We start from the raw sequence: 22828 nt of genomic DNA, 5'->3' as shown, positions 1-22828 counted from the left end.
CTTCCTGCAGCCATGGACACACACACAGAGCAGAGCCAAGGTTCTCCTGCAGCCATGGACACACACACACACACAGCACAGCCAAGGCTCTCCTATAGCCATGCACACACACACAGAGCACAGCCAAGGCTCTCCTATAGCCATGGACACACACACAGCACAGCCAAGGTTCTTCTGCAGCCATGGACACACACACACAGCACAGATGTGACAGCAGAAACATACATGTAGCATAGAGCATCACAGACATCACGTGCTCAGGTTAATGGCTGTCTGGATCATTAACTCTTCCGTGTGTGGTGATCAGTTTCATTACAGGCATCTTGTGTGGATTTTAATCAGTTCTTCATTCATTTACTGTACATACTGCAATACCAGTCATGATTAGTAGGAAATTTATCTTTTGATGCCATACTTTAATGTTTCTTAATCTACAAATTCCTTTTTTATAAGTGTGTCTTGAGGAACTGAGGCATCCTACATATTGCCTTATTAGCAAAGTGCTTGCATTCGAAAGACATCACTTCAGCTGTGTACCCACAGGAGCTAAGCTCCCTCATTCTCAGTCTTAGCCTTATAACCATTTGCTTGAAAGATGTATAGGTATTGTTGTGAATCACAAAACAGCAAAGTATTTAATCTGTACAGTGATATTCTTGTTTTAAAGTGTACATTTATTAGTGCCAGGATTTCTTTTTCCTAGTAAATAGCTGGTTTTGCTATTCGCTATTGTCCCTGATGCAGTCACAGTCTAGGTTTGTCTGTAGGTGAATTAATAGTGTTATTTATCTGTTTCACCTATTCTGGCAGTATTGAACAGAGTCTAAGGATCTGTCACAAGAGTTGCAGTTTCCAGTTTCAATACTTTGTGTTAAATCATTAGGGAACAAGAGTGAAAGGTAGACATAAATATGTGAAGCCTCTGGTGGCCTCTATAATTGCAGTGAGAACACCCACACTTGAATGAAAGATGAGTATTGTCAAAGGTATTGCTGAAGAAAATAAAGTGCTGTCTTGCAAGAGTTTACCAGGTGATAACCACAAAGCGTATGAAAAGTCAGATTTGTATTCATGTTTCTTTTCATGTTGATTGAAACCTGTTTTATGGTATATTGATGTATCTTTGTATTGTGCTAGAAAACCTCAGAAGGTACCATTCACATCTTTGCAAAAAAAGAAAATTAACATTACTTACTAGTCCAACAAAATTACAAAGAAATTTTAATTGACCATTCAATTTAGAAGCTCCTTCTCTGCATTTCAAACAGGATAGGCAGTAAACTTGGTTTCCCTTTTACCTTTCAAAAAAGCAGAAAATCTTCCTTCCTTGAATAAATAAAAAAAGTTATAACTCTGAATAATATGGAACTATATGAGAACTTATTGTGTCATTTAATTCAGTGTATTACAGAAAGCTAACAGCCTTTGGAAACATAATTTTCTTTGAATTATTCTTTGATGCTTCATTCAGCKAGACATGATCACTGTTGAACTTCTCTAAACTTTTTACAAATTCTCTAATCCATAAAAGTTGTTCCAAAGTTAGGAACAAAACCAAGATTTACCTGTGTGATTACTATTAAATTGTAAATATTTTACCTCATTTTTTCCCTTTTTCAGTTTTTAAATGAAACCAGCATTAACAGGTGGGTTTAAAAATAAAAAGGAAGTGAAAATAGACACAGAAAATAAGAAATACATTTATTCTCTCACCTAAAGACAAAATTGCTGTGGTTATATTATTGGTTACAACTAATTGCTTGAAATTTGGCCAAAAATTTCAATAGCTATTTTCTGGTTTGAAAATTTTCAGTCGTTCTTGTAGAAATATCTCTTTAATACAAAATTAGTACTATTTTCTAATTTCTCATTAATGTTTCTCTGCTATTCTATAATTTAGCTTACTTCATTCACACAGCCATGCAGAGAAAATAATACTCTGTGAAAAGGATTGCCAGAGTCACTGCATAAGCATAAGCAAACAGTCCAAACTGCTTATCATGAAACCTATAGCAGGAAAGTAACTGATCTGCTAAAAGGAATTGGGGATTTACTGGAAAGTAATTTATCAGCCAGGAAGAGCTGTGTGTCAGCTTGCTTTCTCTTAAAAATAAATATTTTTAACCCTCATTCAGTCCTCATATATGGAGATTTACCAAAAGGCCTGCTTAAATCCCATGTAATATATCAGTTTTTGATGGTATACTTTGGGCTGAATTGTAGCCTGCTATTGTTCAAACTGAAAGGCTGGTATTTCCAGCTGGATCATATACAGCATTTTGGGAAAATTTGTAAGGAAGTCTTTTCTAAAGATGTCTTGCTAGCTAGGCCTTGGTAAATCTCACATATCTTCATTAAAATAGTGGTCTGTGTATCACGCTAAAACAGTGACAAAAAAACAGTGACAGTTGGACAAGGTTCAGTGAGTTGCTGACTCCATCTGAAGCCACATGTGCAGCTGTGCAGTATTGAAAACTTACCCTGAAGGCTGCCTCGGGCTTGCCTTGAGAAAAATACTATAGACATATACCCCAGAGTGTTTAAATGAATGAAAGCTTAATTACTGTGCTCTGAGAGTCATTTGTCATCGTATAATCACTGACCAATACAGGACTTATGATGGCAAATAATAGTCTCCATGGTCCAAAACACAAAGGAGTTTGAAAACTATGCTTGAAGATTTTTTTTCTCTTTATCATATTAGGATATCTTCCTGAGAAATGACACCTTTTCAACAATTTCTGCTATGACTGAAAAATGTGATGAATATCTGAAGGTTTAATAAATGAAAAGCAAAGGAAGAAAGCATGCATAAATGAGAATTAAAGCACTTAAATCTCTTACAACAGAAAAATTTTGTTTTCTTATAGAATCCAGAAAGAATAGTTTAGGTACTAAAACCTATTCCCTCTTTTCTTTAGGTCACCGTTTTCATTTTATTATTTTGCCCTGACTTTGTTCTGAGAACTCAAGTATTCCTGCTTAGACTTCATCCTTTTTTTTGATTCTTCATTCTACATGTTCCCTGACTCAGATGTGGTGACAGTTTCATGACAACAGTATATGAAGTCTTACCATAAAGTTATCTCTTTCTATAACAGAGCTGGCAGTGCTTCCTGTTAGTGATCATCTCTAAATATTGGTTTGTCTTTGAGCTCAGTGGTCACTTGTCTGTCCATTATGTGTCTAGCAATAAATTTTGATAGTTCAACAAAAAAACATCAAAACAAAACAAGCAAACAAATTGGCAGCTTGCTTCTACCAGTTTTCTCTGGAGGTTTTAATGTAAGTGATGCCTCCAACTCTCACTGCAAACTGAAATTTGAGTTATCATAGTAGATTGCACCAGAAGAAAAGGTGTTTTTCTCACCTGAGTCTAGAATATAACCTTTTGCTTGGTTATCCCTATCTGGGACTCACAGCCAGCTCAGAAATTAGTGATTGAATTTTAATATATGAGTTAGCAATCCTTCAAATGATTCCCAGGAAACCTGATAAAGTATACCATAAAAAAATCTCTATGACTGTACTTGTGTCTAACAATCATGCATAGATAGATGCACTTTTGGTAGACTTGATAACAAGAGAAGAAATAACAGAAATACACTAACTATTTTATCTAAATCTGTTCTTTCTTGAAGTAAAAGAAATCATGTAATTGTGAGGAAAAAAATCTATTATTTGATGATATTTCTAATTATAAGATAATCAATTCTATATTTGGAGAACAAAAAACAAAATCAAACAACAAATACCTTCTACAATTTGCCTTACCCTTTTACCAAAAGATAAGCAATTGGTAGTTGTCTTGCATGCAGAAAATTCTAAAATTTAAATAGTCCGAACTGTTTTGGAAACTGGATATATTTGGTGATTTAATTCAGAAATAGGATTTTAAGCATATTAGGCTTGAAAGCTTACCCTTACAAGTATTCTTGCAATGTAGTCTTAATTTTGCAGGTATTTCTTCTTTTTCTGTCCAGAAATGATGTCACAGTTGATTTAAAATTTTCTGCATTTGTTATTAATTGTGAGATTTATTTTTAAATGACCTGGAGCTACTGCTTGGCAGAAACAGCAGTTGGTAAAGGAATATTAATCACACACCTCTAGGAGTGATCTGACTGTCCATGTATTGTACAGGTTATTGCACTGTATGGAAGTTCTAATGCTACTGAGAACAAGATTTAAAAAATTGTACAGTGCAACTAACCAAAATTTTTCCTTCTGTATTGAGACAGTATCATGCCACTGTGATGTTTGAGTGTTTTGGTATACTGTTTGAAGAAAGTGATTGTTAAAAATATATTAATATATTGACCCTAAATAAATACAACAAAGTAAAAGAGTTAAATTGATATATTTGCATTAGGATGGATGATGACAGAAGCTGGAAAACATCGTTGGGCTCCATCTCTTCAGAAAACACGCACAGACACTATGTGTTTCTGAAGTACATTGTGTTTCTTAAGTACTCTAGAAAGACTGGTGAATGAAATGGATTGCTAAAAACAGTAATAAAAATTTTGGTAGGACTAGAAAAAAATCCATTTATCTAAAAAAAAAAAAAAATCTATTTTATCTAGAGTTTGCAAACATTGGAAAGAAATATAAATAGTGTCACTCCCAGTTTGCCTCACCCATGTCAATAATTTGGATGGTGATGAAGTCAGAACTGTAATATATATGAGATTATACAGGTCTTGGTTATTAGAAAACAAACAAACAAACAAACAAACAAACAAACAAAAAAACCCTAAAAACAAACTAACAACCCAAACTAGAAAAGTGGATTCATGAACATAATAATGTGGGTTTCAGTGGGTGACTGGAGTAACAAATCTTCTGTTGTTGCTCATGTCATGTTGTTCTCAGCTCCGATGCTGACAATTAAGGTACTGATGTTGCTTAGTTTCTTTGACCTGAAATTCTTCATCTTTATACGCAGAAAATACTGCTAAACTGTTTATACTCTGCATATAATAATGAATGACTGCTTGGGAAATGCTTTAGGATAATCAAGTGAAGGAAATAATAGCATTTACTGTAAAATAATGCAAGTCATACTGAAAAACTTTTTGTAGAATGACTGGTTTAGAAGCCTGTCTGTGCTGCTAAACTGGGAATGCATTTTTATCTTTGAAAAAGAACAACAAAGCAGCAGTCTTCAGCTCCTCACAATCAATGAAAAGTCACTGATGCAAAAATAAGCTTTTAAATTGAAAAAGATATAAATATCAACTACAATAAAAATAATGTATCTAAAAATCAAATGCACAGTTAAAGTAAAAAACAAAGAATTTAACCCAAACATTAAAGGCAAAATGTGAAAACATAGTGTCAGCATGCACAAGCCAGAATGTGTAATTTTCAGAAGACAATTACTTGTTCTTGTACTTCTTTGCATAACCAATGGTGCATGCAACGATAGGATATATAAAGGCAAAAAAGCTATTTGTGCCTTGTTATGGCAATTGAAATTACATTATTTACATACACACTGAAATGCTGTTTGACAAAGCAGTGCCTCCCCATTGGTAGCTGCCGATGAATGGCATGAAACTCTGATTAGAAAATTGATAAAAAAAGATTTAAAAGATCTGTCTGGAGATGAATATGGTCAGACGTCTATTTCAGGTCCTGATCTTTGTTCTTAAATGGGTGTGATGTTTTGCTTGGGAGGCTGGAATATTTTTCTATGTTTATCCTATTGTACAGAAATATGCAAATTCAGTAACCTTTAAAAAAAAAATAATCATACACCTGATTTCTAATTTATAAATACAAATTCAAAGTTAGCAGTTTTTTTCAAGAATCTTCCAGAAATGTAGTGTTTCTGTCTCCTCATATAGGACTATGAGGTGACCATACAGAGAAAAGAGAGAAAGACTCTCTTATATGTGCATGATAATTACTTATTCCTAGATGGTGACTTCAGGGTGAAGCAACAGGTATTTCCGATTTTCCCTCATCAAATACCTACAAAGCTTTAACAAATGTGCTTATAATTAGCTAGAATTAAAGAGTGAGCAAAATAATACTGATGGAGGAGGCAAATTAAAACCTCTAGAAGTTCCTTTAATGCAGTTATATTGTTCTAGTCTAAGCAGATACTTTGTTTAATAGCAGCAGTCTTTCTGAGAATTAAGGAAATGTGCTTCTTGAACATGAGCTAACACGTCTTTTATATACTTGTAAAGCATGAAGTAAATTTTGCTTCATATAATAATAGAAGTAATAAATAGCTTGTGGAGTGAAGAGAAGGAACAGCTGTATTTGAACATTTTTAAGAGTGATACTATTGATCAGAAAAAAAAAAAAGTAGCAGACTTTTAATTTTTCTGAAAAGATATGAAAACTGCTGTCTGGAAGTGTAAATATTCTAAAAAGTTTTACAGAGTACATCACAGTTTCTGTTTCCAGGGAAACCACTTTCTTTATAACTGCTCCCAACAGCCCCACCATTAGGAAAACAGCTGTCAGGGCCATTGAATATTAAGGAAGGAATCAAGGCTGAGCTGAGAGAATAGTAAAAAAAGAATTAAGATCAAAAATGTACCTTATATTGGAAATAATATGCTATAGATATTTATGGAAAGAGGTGGTGTTGGAAGACTTTTATCCCAGCTTTCATCTTCAGGAGACTGTATCTGTATGCTGGCTATCTTTGAAGTATGACACACTGTGTACTGCTGTAGAAAAATAAATGATGTAAATATTAAAGTAAAATATGGCTCAACTGGCTGAAGCATATACCAAAGACTTCCCTTAGGCTGTTATAAAAACTGCCACAAACAATATATTCAGTACTGGATGAATTTAAGAATGGCTTCCTTTGGAAGCAATAGCTTATGTCCCTTTTTCCTTGGGACTGTTATTATTCATGTATCAATAATCATGAACAGGAAAACAAGCAATAAACGTGACTGAAAGTCTTGCCAGTTCCTGGTGATTTTTTGTATCTTCAGAATTCCTTCATACTGACAATTCTATCAAATCACCAAATCACTGAGATCAATCTTGCAAGTTTTGGTTTGTGTACAGCACAAAATCTTAACAGATCTTGTCCTGGTCATGTAGAAACCTCAGTTTCTTAACTGTAATTGTGACTTAAGTCAGGTCATGTTGTTTCTACACTGTTAAATTCAGGTTTCAGAGAAAGACTAGATTTTTATATAGATGCACTTTATGGAAAGTGAGAATAGTTTTGTGGTGAATATATATGACTTATCTCCACTTAAACCTGGATTTAGGACAGGATATACAGCTGTGCAATTTAAATGGGAATGTGCATAAAGAAAGAAATAAAATAAATCAAGGTCTTGATTTTGGGGTGACAGAAATAACAACACAAATCAGAAATTACAACGTAAAAATTTATTTTAGAAGTAATGGAAGGAGTAGAACTAAATATACTCATGATTTATATATTTATGTATCTCCACTGTGTCCAATCAAAAATAGCATATCTATTACGTACCAGTTGACTTCACATACTGGAATGAAGGCATAAATAAGTGCCCTTATGTGAGGCCAGAACAAAAAAATGTATTTTTGAACTGACTTGCCTAGGGAATGAGAACTGATCAGGATAGCTGTAAAAATACTTTTACTGGTGCATTAGGGATAACAATCACCATAAACACAGGAATGGTTGAAACTATACCTCAAAGAGGCTGTGTAGAGCATCTGTTTATTTCTCTCATTCATCACATTGCCTCGGGTGAGAAAGTCTATAGAGATATAGTTTTGCTCACGGACTAAGGTAAACATATTTCGCCTTCACTGTTTTCTCTAAGTCTTAGTTGCTTTGTAAATGTACTATGTAAAAATCTTAATATTGTGGACAAAAGGTCAGTTTAGTAGTTTATTGGAATGAGAACTTGTTCTACAGTGTCCTACTCTGACAGCTGCTGCTCAGACCACTGAGTTCTTATTTGCTGAGGAACACTGAAAGCTGCTCTTATGGAAAAGCAGAAACCAAGGCTTGTTATCTTGTAACCTCACTGTTAAAAAATCAGAGGAAATAAGAAGCTCTAATGACAGCTTTGCACACCCTTGTTAAATTATTTTAAAACACATAATACTGCCAGGATTTAAGACAGAGGAATAGAGTTACAGCAAATATTTCAAGAGGTGCCTTCACAAACCACCACTCTCCCCCATACCATCACCCCCCGAATTTTCTCTTGCCAGGGTTTCTCAAGACTATGAAAAACTGGGATAAAAACCAGCAGTATTCTGTGAATACTGTATGCTGATGGGAGATTTACAAGGAACTTGATTTATGGTAACCAATTCTTCATGCTTTGAATAAAATAATTTTCAGAATGCCCTGATATTTTAAAACTGATGGAGTGCCAAAAAGGTTGCCATTTGGAACTGAGCTTATTCAGTCTGGTTTGATCTTTTTCTGAGGTGTCTGAAGCCATATTTCCAGCACCTGTTCATTTGTAGTATGTGATTATGTTGATTCAATCACATGAAAATCATTGATAATTCACCAGCTGCTTTTTGAGAACAAGTTTAATCTTTTAAAAGAAGGGAGGAAGAGAGAGATCACACTTCAAGGTCCTTAGCAAACTGCAGAAATGAATCAAGCTGTGGATACTATGAATGCATGGCAAAAAAAGAGTTGAATATCCAAAGCTGCAAATAGTATGGTATTGTTTTACTAGTGACAATATTATTGGGAAATCTTTCAACAATAACACAGAAAAATTGAAATTTCCAGTAAGTTATATTCTGTTTTTTTTGAGAACTCTAAATTTTTAAAATGACATTTTTCAAAATCTACCTGACCTATTCATTTGGTAAGTTTCACAAGAGTATATTCACCATCTTCTGGCTTCAGATTTATGTTAGTGTCATGATAAGCTGCAAAATATTGTCTCCCAGCAGTCCCTTGTAAGTCACCTTGAAAGAGGCAATGGCTCTTATCACATACCTCTGGAAGTTCACAAAAAAATTCTGGCAACAAATAAACAAACAAGAATACGCATCTAATGCTCAATGACATTTTATATTTGGATCTAGGTTTTGCAATACAATGTAATAAGATTATAGTGTTAGAGTAAGCTACATTGTCAGAAGAAGCAGATTTTAAAAAGTATAAACAAATTGTAATCAAACAGATATTAACTAGTCTCTTTCAAATAAGCAGAAAGGAAGAGCTGTTTCTTTCATCTAAATGTGATGAGCTTTAAATAATATCTCATAATTATCATCCATGTAGTGTAGCAAGTAATAATTAACTTTGCTGAATAAAAGAGCATGTGGTACTTTAAGATTAAAGAAAGTTCAACAAAACTTATTTCGAAAAAAAGAAATTATACAAAAAGTCTATTCGTAGCGTCCATATCGTCTGATGCGGCAACTTCTATACATTACTACATGGTATAACCTGCTATTTATATGAGCTTTTCCTAACTGGTGATTTGATTGCTAAAGTTTAAAAAGTTTTGTATGATCCTTTGTCTTCTTTAAATCAACTTATTTTAAAAGGGAAATTGGTCAGTTGCCAAAAACCTTCAGTACCTTTTCTGCCTTGCAGCCCTCATACCTGTCCATGTTCAGAGGATGATATGGGTGGCAGAGATTGCTCATCACCAAAGCCAGTAACTCCAGCATGCAACAATTCCATGCCTGTAAAACTAAAGTGAAAAGTGAATTTCCAAACTAACAGACCCAAATGAAAAAAAAAAAAAATCTTTTGTACCTCAAAACTTTATAAAATTCTGTAAGTATACAAAATAAACGATTGAAACCCCCACAGTATAGATTTTTAGAATGTGCACTGAAGAATATTAAATTAATGCTGTCAAATGGTCACACTTAGAGCAAAACATAAGATGTTTTCCTCTTGACTTCGTTGTTTTAACTTAGTTTGCTTCTCTGTGAACTCACCATTCAATACACCATTAGCAACACATAGTAAAATGAGAAATTTTGGCAAGGAAGTCGAAAAACAAAAATAAAATAATTAGGAATCAGATGTTGAAGCCTGGTCTTCCACATCCATACTGGTTTCTTTCATATTGATGTCTAATTTTATCATTTTCTTTTTTCAGTTATATTTCAGAAAGTAAAGCCCAAATTTCTTTTAATTTAATTAAATTATGAATACATGAGCTTTGTACATTGAGTCCAGAATAAGTCCTAAATTCATAGTCACAATGATTGTCTTTCTGCAATATTTCCAGAGCTCCACCTTGTCCATTTGTTTGGATTTGTCCATATGTTTTGTTTCTCCTTATGGTTGAGACCCATATTTACAATATTATCACTATATTTAATTTAAAAGTTGTTGAACTAAAAAATGAGAAAAAAACAAACGAAAAAACTCATCAAATAAAATTATAATCTATTGGAAGAGAAAAATAAAACAAAAAATAAGCTATATCTTATTTGTTTTTTGTCTACTATTTCTCTCACTGACATCCATAAACTTCACTCATGGGCTACTGACACTGTATGTAACTCTTATCAACCCTTTGCAATGTAATCCACCAAAGCCAGTCAGATTAAATCAATTTAATCAGAGTAAACCAATCACCAAAGTCAGCTGAAAATGAAATGAAATTAAATCTGATCACTAATAACACAGTGTAATAAGATAAAAAATCTCTTAATGATTAGTGAAAGTCTGATAAAAATTAATTTATTTCTTTTTTTTTTTTACCTCATTGGTGGTCAAGTAAAACTATTTAACATTAATATTAATCAAATTTATGATAAGTTTATTTTGTCCAGTAATGACCAAACAAAAACCTGGTTTAACACCTTCTTTTCTCATTAAGACAGTTTTCTTCAAAGACTTCTGTGTTTTCTTAGGCAATAGTTTTTGTTGAAAAAAATAAAACTATCTGAAACTTAGCAAAAATATAGATTCAGTAAAGAGACATACTTTGTTTTCTCATAGGTCATCTAGCTTTGTAGAACTTGCATATATTTTATCAATAAATAAGCAGGAAAACAATAAAAAAAAATTCAAGAGGAGCTGTGAAATACAAATAAAAGTTCTTTGACTAAAATGTTGAACTCTTTCACCACTCCTTGAGTCTACCAACCCTTTCAGTATGACCCATGTTCTTCTATCAGTAGCCTTGTATAATGCTGCTGGCTCTTTTGACACTTGCCTCTGTTGATTCTTCTGTATAATCATATAAAAGATTCCTCAAGAATATCAACATTTCAATGGGTTTAGTGGAAAGCCTCCTGTTGATAAAGTAACCTTAGTTCCTGCAGAGTGAAGAACAACACAGCAGCTGAACAGCCATGGATATGTTGGTTTTTTGGGCATGAACGACTCTAATGGAGGAGGCAGAAGATACTAAGACTAGATTAAATGAGAAAAGAACTGAAAAAGTAAGTTGATTGGATTGCTTTTTTAAAATCTTTTTCTAAAGAAAATTAACATACTGAGACAGATTTAGAGTTACAACAGGGAAAAAAAAATCAAGGTGAGTAGTCTAGACTTATCCTAATACACCTACTATTAGAAACAGTCTCATCGTGCTTAGTTTTACATACCAGGCTTTGATTGCTGTCAGAAGCTGAGATAATTCTTCAACCATTCTTCCAATCTATACAAAAATCTCTAAAAACACATTAAAAAATTTAGGAAAACTTTGTGTGTTACATATAGTACCAGAAGCTGAAGAAAAGTATAGTTTTTGGTTAATTTCATTAACTGTTTTAATATTCTTAGCTATTAAAATCATTTTAGTTAAAATGAGATGTAGCCACTACTGTCTAAAAGTTTTCTTTTTTTCTCAAAAGAGAGAAGTGAGTGGGAGTGCACTCACTATTGAACTGTCATTGCTTTGTGCTTCATTTTTTTCTGTAAGACCTCAAAATCATGTGAGGCTTTGATGGATGTGAAATTAGTGTGGTTACTTTTTAAAGTGACACTGAAATGTTTCCCACATTATGCAAAATGTTTTTTTGGGTTTTTTTTTTTTTTTTTTTACACAGTGACAACTAAATAATAAGTATTTTACAGTTTTTCTGAATGAGAATACTTCAGTTAATTTACAGACAAATAGATAAGAATAGTTTAAGTTGGGAGGGTTCTGCAATGATCCACTAGTCCAAGTCCCTGACCACTTCAGGGCTGACCAAAAGTCAAAGTATGCTTTAAGAGTATTGTCCAAATGCCTCTCAAAACACTGAGAGTCTGGGGGCATCAAACATCTCCCTAGAAATCATTACGATTTTTGGCCAACCTCTCAATAAAGAAATGTTTCTTATTGTCACATATGAATGTTCCCTGATGCAATTTTAAACTGCTGCCCCACATCCTGTCACTAGATATCAGGGACAAGATTTTAGCACTTGTTTCTCCACCTTTCATTCTCAGGAAGCATTGTGCAGAATTTTCACACTGCACTGATCTAATTGAAAGAATGGGATATTGACCAAATCAAGGTATGTCTAATCCTGGCCAAGAAATAAAATAACAGATTACAACACTGATGGCATTAGGTCAGATCAAAAGTACACACCCAGTATCTTTTTCCTGGCAGCAGGAATAAGCAAACGTTGCAGAAAGAAGGATAGAGCAAGTATATGTGAAATTTCCTGAATTACTTCACCGCCTTTTATTGCTTAATTTTTTTTCTGTTCAGGAAATATCTTGAACCAGATGAGCTCTGCCTATTTAGTAATGCTTAATAAACTTTTCTTTTACAGAACTATCTAATAAGCCATTGGACCTATTTAAATTTTTACAATCCACAGCATTCTTTGACAAAGAGTTTCATTATTCTACTACATAGTACATGGTGGGGAAAAAAAAAAAAAACAAAAAACTGAAAAACTTAAAAGGTCACCTTTTATTCTGCACCTACATCCCATTAGCTTTATTTGATAATAGATAGGATGAAAACAGGAATGACTGATCTCTGTTAAACAGCCTATGGAATTCATGATTTTGTGGATATTTATTAAATCCACCATTACAATTCTTCTATATGGGTTCCTGTTCAGTTCTGCCTTGTTAAATCATTACCTGTATGGAAATATTTTTAAATGTTTTTGTTCAGAGGCTTTACTACTTCCTGCACTTTTTCCAGGTCTACTATAGCCTTTTGATGTGTGGGGACTAGGGTTGTATAGTATTCAAAACATATGAGAAACATTAAATTACACTATGGAATAATGACATTTCCTGTTTCGTTCTCTATTTCTTTATTACTTTCTGAAGACAGATTTCTTTTCGTATTTGCTGAGCACTAGAACTGACTGTCACAAAACCAAAATCTTCCCCTGGGTAATATGGCCAGCTCAGTACCCTTTATTACTTTCTCCATATGGATTACCTTGTATTTATCAACATTATATTTCATCTGCCATTTTTTCACATTGCCGTTCATATTCTTATTGACTTCATCAAAGTTTTCAAAGCTGAACTCTGTCCACCCTGCACTGAACGACTTCATACTCAGGAAAGCTTTGTCACTTGACAGTTGACCACTATTCTCAGGTTGTTTGCAAATGAGTTTAAAAAAATATTCGGCCAACACAAATTTATTATCTCAATGATCTGCAAGAGAAGGCTCCTTATTTTTGCCTCTTTCTAATTATTTATTTGTTTTTATATACAGATGTAATTAGTGTGTGTACCCAGGTGCTGGCTACTGTGAGAAGTCACCAGAAGCTGCTCCCATGGTGGACAGAGTGAGTTCCAGTCAGCTCCAAGACACTCACACATCTGGCCAAAGCTGAGCCCAGCACTGATGTTCCCCGTGCCTCTGTTACTTGTCGAAGAAAGGGTAAAAATGATGTGCAGCAACTGGGAGAGAGAGTGAAAATGCATTTCTCTTTTTTCTAGCCTGTTTAATTGGCAATAAATTACATTCATTTGACCGAGTTTGTTTCGCTCATGGAGGTAATTGCTGAGTGATCTCCCTACCTTTATCTCAACCCATAAGTGTTTAGTTGTATTTCATCCCCCTGTTCTCTTGAGAAAGAAGAGTGGTAGAGAGGCCTTTTAGCCACCAAGCTGTCAGCTATGCCAGAACCCACCACAGAGGGAAATTTTGTGGATCTCCTCTGGCATCACATTTATCATTTCCCAGTCCTAAGATRCAACAGCAGTTTTGAAGAGAGAACTTACACACTACCATTAGTAATTTAGCTATTTCATCCTTGAGTTATCTTAGAACACTTGAGTGAATGCCATGTAGTCCTACCAATTTGTTACTGCTTATTTTGTCAGTCTGCTTCATAACCCCTTTTACAGCCAATTTCAGGCACAACTGCTGAGTCTCCAATAAAAAAGAGTCCCAGTGAAAAAACCTCCCTGATTTTTCCACATGAGTGAACACTCATGCAAAAAAGTCATTTAGTTTCTCTGGGATGGCTTTGACTTACGTGAAAGATTGTTTTATATCAAAATTGTCATCTAGTTCTTTGCAAGATTTTATTACAAATGTCATACAGAACATCTGCTTGAAAATAAATATTATGTAGTATTTATTTTGAACTTTTTTTTAAATCCAAACTCTTTTTTGGGATGTCTTTGAAGAAGTGTGCAAAACCAGCAGATCTTTATCCTCAAACATGCTTTTGTCCAAATGCAATATCCATTCATTCAGATTAGTATTCATTCTCCAGTTCTTCATATTAGAGGACAATATAGTCCTTTGTTGTTTTGTGCAGTTTCTAACCTCTGGAAATCTAAAATATGCCCATCTAAGAAGGCCTTTTGTGCTTGCATTGCCATATACCAAGCAGTAGAGGATCAGGCCCATTTTTACTTACATTTGCCATTCATTAGTCACAACTGTTTTGGACTTCTGAGTACATTTTTTTTTTTTCTGCCTTTCTAGTTATATTAGTCCCCTAAACACAAGTCATGCCATTATTAAAATTATTTCCTGTAGCAATTCTTGTGGTAAACAACACATCTGGGATTGCCCTTTTGCAGAAAATGAATCAGTAATTCTGGTGATAAAATGACTGCGAGTTTTCTGCCAATTTTGCTGAATATTGATGAAAGAATGATGTATCATCCCATGTGGCGGACAGCAAAAATGAGTCCTGTGATAAAAATGTGTTTGTAACCCTGAACTTCTCTCCCTTTCCCCAGATTAATTTAATTTACCAAGCCACAGGAAGTTTATAATTTTTAATTACTGATCCCCTCATACCTAGGCTAGCTGAGCATTTCACTAGTCACAGCAGCTGGGGACTGTTGTATCCTGCACTATCTGAGCATCCACATGGCTGCTGTGAGTTCTGCTGCTCAGTAATGGAGCACAGTGAAATGTTTCACCAGACAGAAATTACTGGAATGAAGCAGTGTTTTAGCAGTATGTTCCCCTCATAGGGGCAAAGACTCTGAATTGTGATTTCTCTATGAAATTGTTACTTCTTCTATACTGAGAGCATTTGGTTTAGAAAAAAAAACCAAAAAAAAACAAAACAAAACAAAACAGTGAGGGCTTGGTGAATTTTTAGTAGCTGGAAAAGCTACTACCTCAGAAAGCACATTGTCTTACTGATCATTTACCTATACTGCCCAAATTGTATGTCTTGTCTCATCATCTGAATAAGCTTCTTTTTTTTCCTAGAAACACTGAAAATTATGCTTACTAGGTGACAATTAGAGTCCTTTAGTGTCAGAAAACTTACACTGGATAAATTAAATATTCATTCCTTTTAGTCATTATATTTGAAGTAGATTTTACACTGTTTTAGACCTAGCAGCTGTGTAGAAATACATACCCTAAAATTCTGATTTTGACACACAAACTAATCAATATGTTGGGGCACTGCAGATGTCAAGGTACAAATGTAGACTTTAGGTATGATCATGATTTTTGTTCTAATACAGATAATGCTGACACCAAAGAAGCGTGATCCAATACAAGTTTGTGTAAATCCAGGATTTTGGCAGGAGTTCAACTACAGGGGTGACTTCCATGAAAAGACACAAGAACTTTTCCCTGTCTTTAATACAGCCAATAATATCCAAGCCAGACAGATGGAGCAAGGCAGACCCACCCCTGCCCAAAGTTAAGGCCATCCATGACAGTGGTAATGCCTTTGGGCTGGCTTGTTTAAGAAGAGGAAAACAAATTGCTGCAAAGCAGGAGTCAGAGACAGGAGTGAGAATATGTGAGAGAAAGAGCCACCAAGGTCAGTGAAGAAAGGGGAACGGGTGCCCCAGGCACAGAGATTCCTCTCCTGCCTGCAGATGACTCCACACTGGAGCCTGTAGATGCCTGAAGGAGGCTATGATACTGTGGGAAGCCAAGGCTGGAGGAGGCTCCTGACAGGACCTGTCCAGAGGAGCCCAGGCTGGAGCAGTTTTAGTGGCAGGACTCATGACCCCACAGGAGCCATTTGTTTCTGACAGATTGTGCTCTGTGTAAGGGATTCACACTGGAGCAGTCCATGCAGACCTGCAGCCTGTGGAGCAGAGGAGCCCTGTGAGTCCTTCCTGAGGAGGACGGAAAGGCAGAGATAAACATGAGATGAACTGACTGCAGCCTCCATTTCCAACCCCCTGTGCTACCAAGAAATCATGAGTGGCATCCAGAAAGAAGAGAGGGTCTGGGGAAGTTATTTCAAGACTGGTTTTTGTATCTTATTCTGGTCTGATTTGATTGGTAGCAAACTAAATTAATTTTCCCAATACAAGCCTGCTTTGTCCATGATGGTAATTAGTGTGTGATCTCTCCTTGCCATTATGTCAGCTCTTTCATAGAGTTTTCTCTCTGCTTTCCAGCTGGTGAGGGGAGTGACAGAACAACTTTGGTGGACACCAGGCATTGAGCCAGGGTCAACCCACCACAGCCTGACTTCAGGAGCAGGCCCTAGGCTTTTTTCAGTTTCCTATAGATTTATGTCTGTTTTTACACTGGTACTGGTTTTGGCTGAGATAGAGTTAATTTTCTCCACAGTAGCTCATACGATGTTGTGTTTTGGATTTCTGCTGGAAATAGGGTTGATAACACAGAGATATTTTCTTTATCTCTGAGCAGTTCTTACACAGAGTCAAGGCCCTTTCTGCTCCTCACGGCATCCCCTCAGTGAGGAGGCTGGGGAGGCACAAGGATTTGGGAGGAGACACAGCTGGAACAGGGGACCCCAAAAGGATATTCCAGGCCATGTGGCATCATGCTCAGTGTATTAAATTGGGGGAAGAAGGAGGAAAGCTTGGATGAATCATGACATTTATCTTCCCAAGTCCCACACATGATGGAGCCCTGCTTTCCTTGGGGTGACTGAATACCTGCATGCCTTTGGGAGGTGGTGAATTAATTTCTTGCTTTGCTTTTCATCTGTGCACAGATTATGGTTTCCTCCATGTCTTTATCTCAACACTGTGGCTTTTACACTACCAGTCCTTTCCACCATCCCACTGAGGGGAAGTGAACAAGCGGCTGTGTGTGGATGAGCTGACAACCAGTGTTAAACTTCTACAACTATTTAAGATAATTTTTCCTTTTTTTTTTTTTTTTTCTTTTTAAAAATACACATTTTATAGTAAGATATGTGTGAAGTTCAAAAGCAGTTGACATGCCGAATAAACCACCCAAACAACTGTAGCTTCTATCACAATATTTAATGACCTTAATAGTTTTTTTCCCCACTTAAAAGAGCTGTATAGTATGAAAATTAAACCCTTTAACCTAATCCAGATAAACTGACATATATCAGTATACCAACATTGCTTGTAGAAACTTATGACTAAAATCTTATTTAAAATTGTAAGTCTAGTAGCCAGAAGCTTGAAGAAAATTGTTTCTGTCAGAAAAATATTTTTTCTGATTAAAATTGTCTTCAATCTACTTTTTATCCAAGTCCAAGAGATAATTCCAGAATTTCACTAGAGGGGAAAAAATCAATATAAAGACTTTCAAATCTGAATTAAACAGTTAGTCCTACTTTTCTGTGCCTTTTTAAGACATTTCTTTTACAAGGTATTTGGAATGATTACAACTACGTCATAAATTCAGTTTAATACTCTATTGCATTACTGGTGATGTACATCTGTGAGGTGTGTGTGAAATATTACAAAATGGAAGATTAATTTTTTGTTCATTTATTGCAAACATAAATGACTGCAAAATTAGCAAGTTTACAGAGGTTTAAAATCACAAATTGTGGACTAGGATTCTGTTTTTCCAGGAAGGTTTCTTCCATGTAGTAATTAATAGAGCGAAACTTGCTATCAAACTTTATTAACTTGTACTTTTGCAAATTTTAGCAAAAAACATTCTGCAAATTCCCCACATGATGGTTATCGAGTGATGGTAAATCACCCATCTGCAACACAGTGGTATTAATGTTCATGGACCTTACTTCCATTGACTAATATACAGACAGTGATTTCTAACATGCATGCTATCAGAAAATTTCAAAAGAATGTGTACAAAAGTTAGTAAGTTCATAAAACTTAGAAACCTAATTTTTCCCTAATATTTTTAATTATTTCAAAGAGAAGAGTGATATTCTTTGAAAATACATGAAAGTAAAAAAATCTGTGTACATCTAGACAACAAGGCTTCCATTTCAGTATAACTATTATATCATTCTCTGCAGAGGAGATTATGGCTCCTGAATCCTATCATTCTCTTTAAATAACATAAAATTATTTGATTGCTCGGGTGAAATAATGGTATTTGATGTTTAAACAGGTGTAGATATAAACAAGAGATCTTTCCAAATTCAGTCATCTGTAAATTACATGAATTAACTAAATTAATGGTTGTCCATTTGCTATATGTAGAAAGAAATACTTAGTAACATAACTCCAAATAATTATGAAATGATCATGTCTTTGCATTGTGGTTCAAGTACTAACCTAACAAATGGAATCCTTGAACAATATACGAAAACAGAAAGAATATTGGTCAGTTGTGTCATTTGGGTGAAAACTAAGGGATGAAGCTATTAATTTCTCTTGATATCAAGCACAGTGAGAGATTATTATAACACAGATTAAATTATTTTATTACTTTTGCCCATTCTGTGGAATGCTGGGGAAAATAAAGGGGAAAAAGCTCTGTCTTTCCCTTCTGAAGATTGTATCCTTTTAACACAAACTCTCATGGATTCAGAAAGTGAAATTTTCAATGTGCCCTCTGAAAAGTTTGAACACTATTATGCAAAAAGTATGATAGCTCTTCCTGGTTTTATGCACGTTAGGAAATCATCACACCTAAATGTTTGTCATTCTTGAATTATATTCAGAAATATTACATAAAAGAAAAAAAAATTCTTCCAGGAAATTCTAAACTTCTGTAGCACGGGATCAAAATTATCCTTGACACTATAAGAAAAAATCTTCATAGTCTTAATTTTCCAATAACTGAGGTTTTTTGTTATGCTCCCTCACATCTTTTTGGTTTTTGCTTTGTTAGCTGATTCTTCTTAACCTTGATCTGTTAAAAAAAAGGACTTAATAGTTTACTCTATTTATTCAGTGGATTCTTTTATAGATCCTTTTATAGATGTTTTATAGTCAGCAATTCTGTGAGATCCTTCCAAAAAGAAGAGGCAAAGAAATATAAGGTCTTATAATTAACAACATATAAAAGAAATTATAATGAGTGTACATAAGGTGAAAATGCAAATCTTCCCTGCGTCTTTGTAGATGAAGGTGTTGGGAATCACTAGTTAATCCATGGAGATTTTACTAATGAGCCAACAGGACTATAACAATTCAGCAGATATTTAATAAATACTTAAAATATGTTTATACATCTGTTGCTTTCTCTTTTGTGAGTTGTAATTAAAACAGCAATTGTATCTCTCTTGGGCAGAATTGTTTTGAAGGCAACACATGCACCGAGAAAGATAGAAGAGAATGAATTGCTAGGTTTAGAAGATATGCTCTCTAGGTAGATCTCATGCAGGGAGAGCTAGCTTTGCTGTAGTTTGGAGAATTTTATTCTTTCTTGCCTCAGTTACTTTTGCACAATTATGTTAAGCAACCTGCTGTCACCAATTTGTAAGCCATTAGTCATGTTTGTTTGGTTGATTTTTAGCTGTATTTTTTTTTTATTTTTTTAAATAGGAAATAAAACAGTCTAGAAACATCCAAACAGAATGCTTCACTGAGAGTTAAATAGATATAGAAAAGCAAAATATATCAGTGCCACACAATGAAAAACAGGTACTCATTTAATATTTAGTTTAATGTACTGACTCATTTAATGGAAAACGGAAAAGTTTAGTCATGAGCTTTCTTCAAGACTTTTTAATGCAGTGCTTATATTTGTAGTTCTGCTAGCACTTTCAAATCAAGAGCATCAGCAAAAGAATGCATTTTACCAGGAAACATTTTTATCCATAGTTATTTCTTATCACATTGCAGTTATTTACAGAGCCTCTATATTCAGGAATTGTCAATATAGAAATTGATATTTGGAACTGCATGCAGATTATCTCCTCAGCTACTGTCTCTGCAAAGTTAACCTATTTGATTCATAACACACAATTTGAAATTATCACCCAAAAATAATTTCAAATATAACATCAGCTGAAAATTATATTTAAAACAGAAAATCCATTAGACTGGAAACCTTTCTTTAATCATTTGCCAATATGTTAATCATAAAGGGGCTTCCATTTGCATATCTCTAACCAAAAATGCATTATCTCTTTCAATAATACTCCAATTTAAAGTTAGCAACTTCAGTGCCAGTAAATTTTGCCTAGAAAAATATTAGAAAAATACTATTTTCTGTTTGTTTGTTTGTTTGTTTGTTTGATATTGAGCCTGTCATTTTGCATGGCTACTATCGTCTTGCAGGTAGATGTGAATTTGCTCTGCCACTGAGGAGCAGAAACTTTTCCAGCAGTGGCACTGTCTTAGTATCATCTTATTGCAAGTTCTATTTTAATCTTTTTCCTTAAAAAAAGTATCTTATCATCATAATTTTGACCTCAAGGTCTGAGCTGAAGGAAAAAAATAATTTAGGACATATTTAATGGGGAAAGATCCCTTCTTTACCTTTTCCACTTATTTGTGGGGTCTTTAAATGATTTTATTTTCACCCTTGGAGCATTTACATATCCTAGCTGGATGTTAAAAAGTTTGGTTTTCAATGATCTATTCCACCAATAAACTGATAGTCAGAATTTAGCATTTATATGGGAATATGCATTTCATAATCTTCTAATTATGAAATGGCTGAAGAGATTTTCTTCGAAGGGATTTTCTTTTAAGGTTCCAGAAACATTTGCTTTAGGAAGGAAGCCAAGCATGAACAGAAATAAACTTTCGGAAGTTTGTTTTATTAAGTCCACATAAAGTTTAATAAGGAAGTAGGTCTATTATATAGCAAATTTGAATTTAGATTTTATTGCTATTGAAAGCTGCCACTTTACAAAGAAATATAAATTTCATTCCCAGGAAGGAACTAACTTTTTCATTTAACCTTTATTTTTAATGAGAATCCATTTCCCATAAATAGCAACAATTATCTCTCAATAACTGTCTTCCACCTTGATTCTGAAAGAGACAGCAGATTTTATGTGCATACAATGTCTATCTATATATAATTTAGGCATAATTCATACTAAAATGTTTCAGTTCCAATAAATCTGAAATGTAGGTTAAAATACAGCTTTAATCTGAAAAATGACTGCACAGATTGATGGTTAAATTGACTAATAGTAGAACAAAATGACAGAGGATTTATCATAATAAATTTACATAAAGGATCCAAAATAAAGATAATGCAGGATAATGAGACAGAGGAAAAAGGCTTATAATGGGGAAGAAAATAATTGGCAATATATTTAGTCTCAATTTCTCTGTTCTCCTCAGTCTCACATGCAAGGAAAACTGAACTCACAGTGTAAACCATCCAACTTACATGCTTTTTATTTCCTGTTTCTTTCAAGCATGTGAAGCATTTTCTGTATATAGATGAAACAAATCTGCATAAATTCACTCATCAAGACACATCCTTTAATGTTATAAGGACTCTCCTACATGTTTTCCAAGACTTTTCCATTTGCCAGGTCAGTGAAATTGATAATTTGTACCTGAGTGTTTACTGTTTATGCAATGAGATAATACTTTTTCCTCTGTAATGAAGTGTTCATTACTTCAGAAAGAAGCATCGAGACCTTTCACAAGATCCCTGTTGGAACCACTTGTTTCCTCTCCACATGTTATGAACAGCTGTCTAATTTGGAGTCACGCTTTCAAAAAGTTCAAATCATGTGCAGTAATAAGGAAAAAAAGTAACTTTTGCTATACTGTGTGATGATGGTAATGAATAATTTATTTTTTCCACAGTTCTTGATTTTCAGTGCACTGTTGAACACTGCTTGTTCTGTACTTTGCCAAACTTGTGCTGTATTCTGATTTTATACTGTTTTCACATGGATCCAGACTCCTTATTTACACTTGCAAAAAGTTCCTCTTCAGCTTTCTTGCAGGCTCCATTTATCTACTAGAAGTCTGCAGTTAGGTCACCTTGAAGACTTCTTGTATATCACTTTTCACTATTCTTATGACCTTTTCCCAGTTTTTCTGCTACATTTAGAAAAGTGCTGTTGTGCTTTTCTGTGCATGATTTACACACCAAAAACTTATTTAGCCTTTCTGTATTGTTTTCTTTTGTCATGTTTCCATTTTTTTTCATTGCTTAATCGGAATTATCTTCATTCTTTCCTATTTGATTTTAGTGCCTATATTTTATTTAAGGAATGAACTCATTTAATGAAATCATTCAGCTTACTTTCTAATTGTAAATGTTTTTGAGTCATTCTGTTGTCTAACATGTTTAACTGTATCTTTCATTACTTTTTAACCTGATTGATTTTTGGTTTTGTTCTGTTTGTTTGTTTGTTT

Source organism: Malurus melanocephalus, unplaced genomic scaffold (assembly GCF_030028575.1).
Source record: "Malurus melanocephalus ecotype Western Australia unplaced genomic scaffold, MMel_1.1 scaffold_326, whole genome shotgun sequence".
Lineage (NCBI taxonomy): Eukaryota > Metazoa > Chordata > Aves > Passeriformes > Maluridae > Malurus > Malurus melanocephalus.
The sequence above is the reverse complement of the archived record's forward strand: the minus strand, read 5'-3'. Positions refer to the sequence as shown.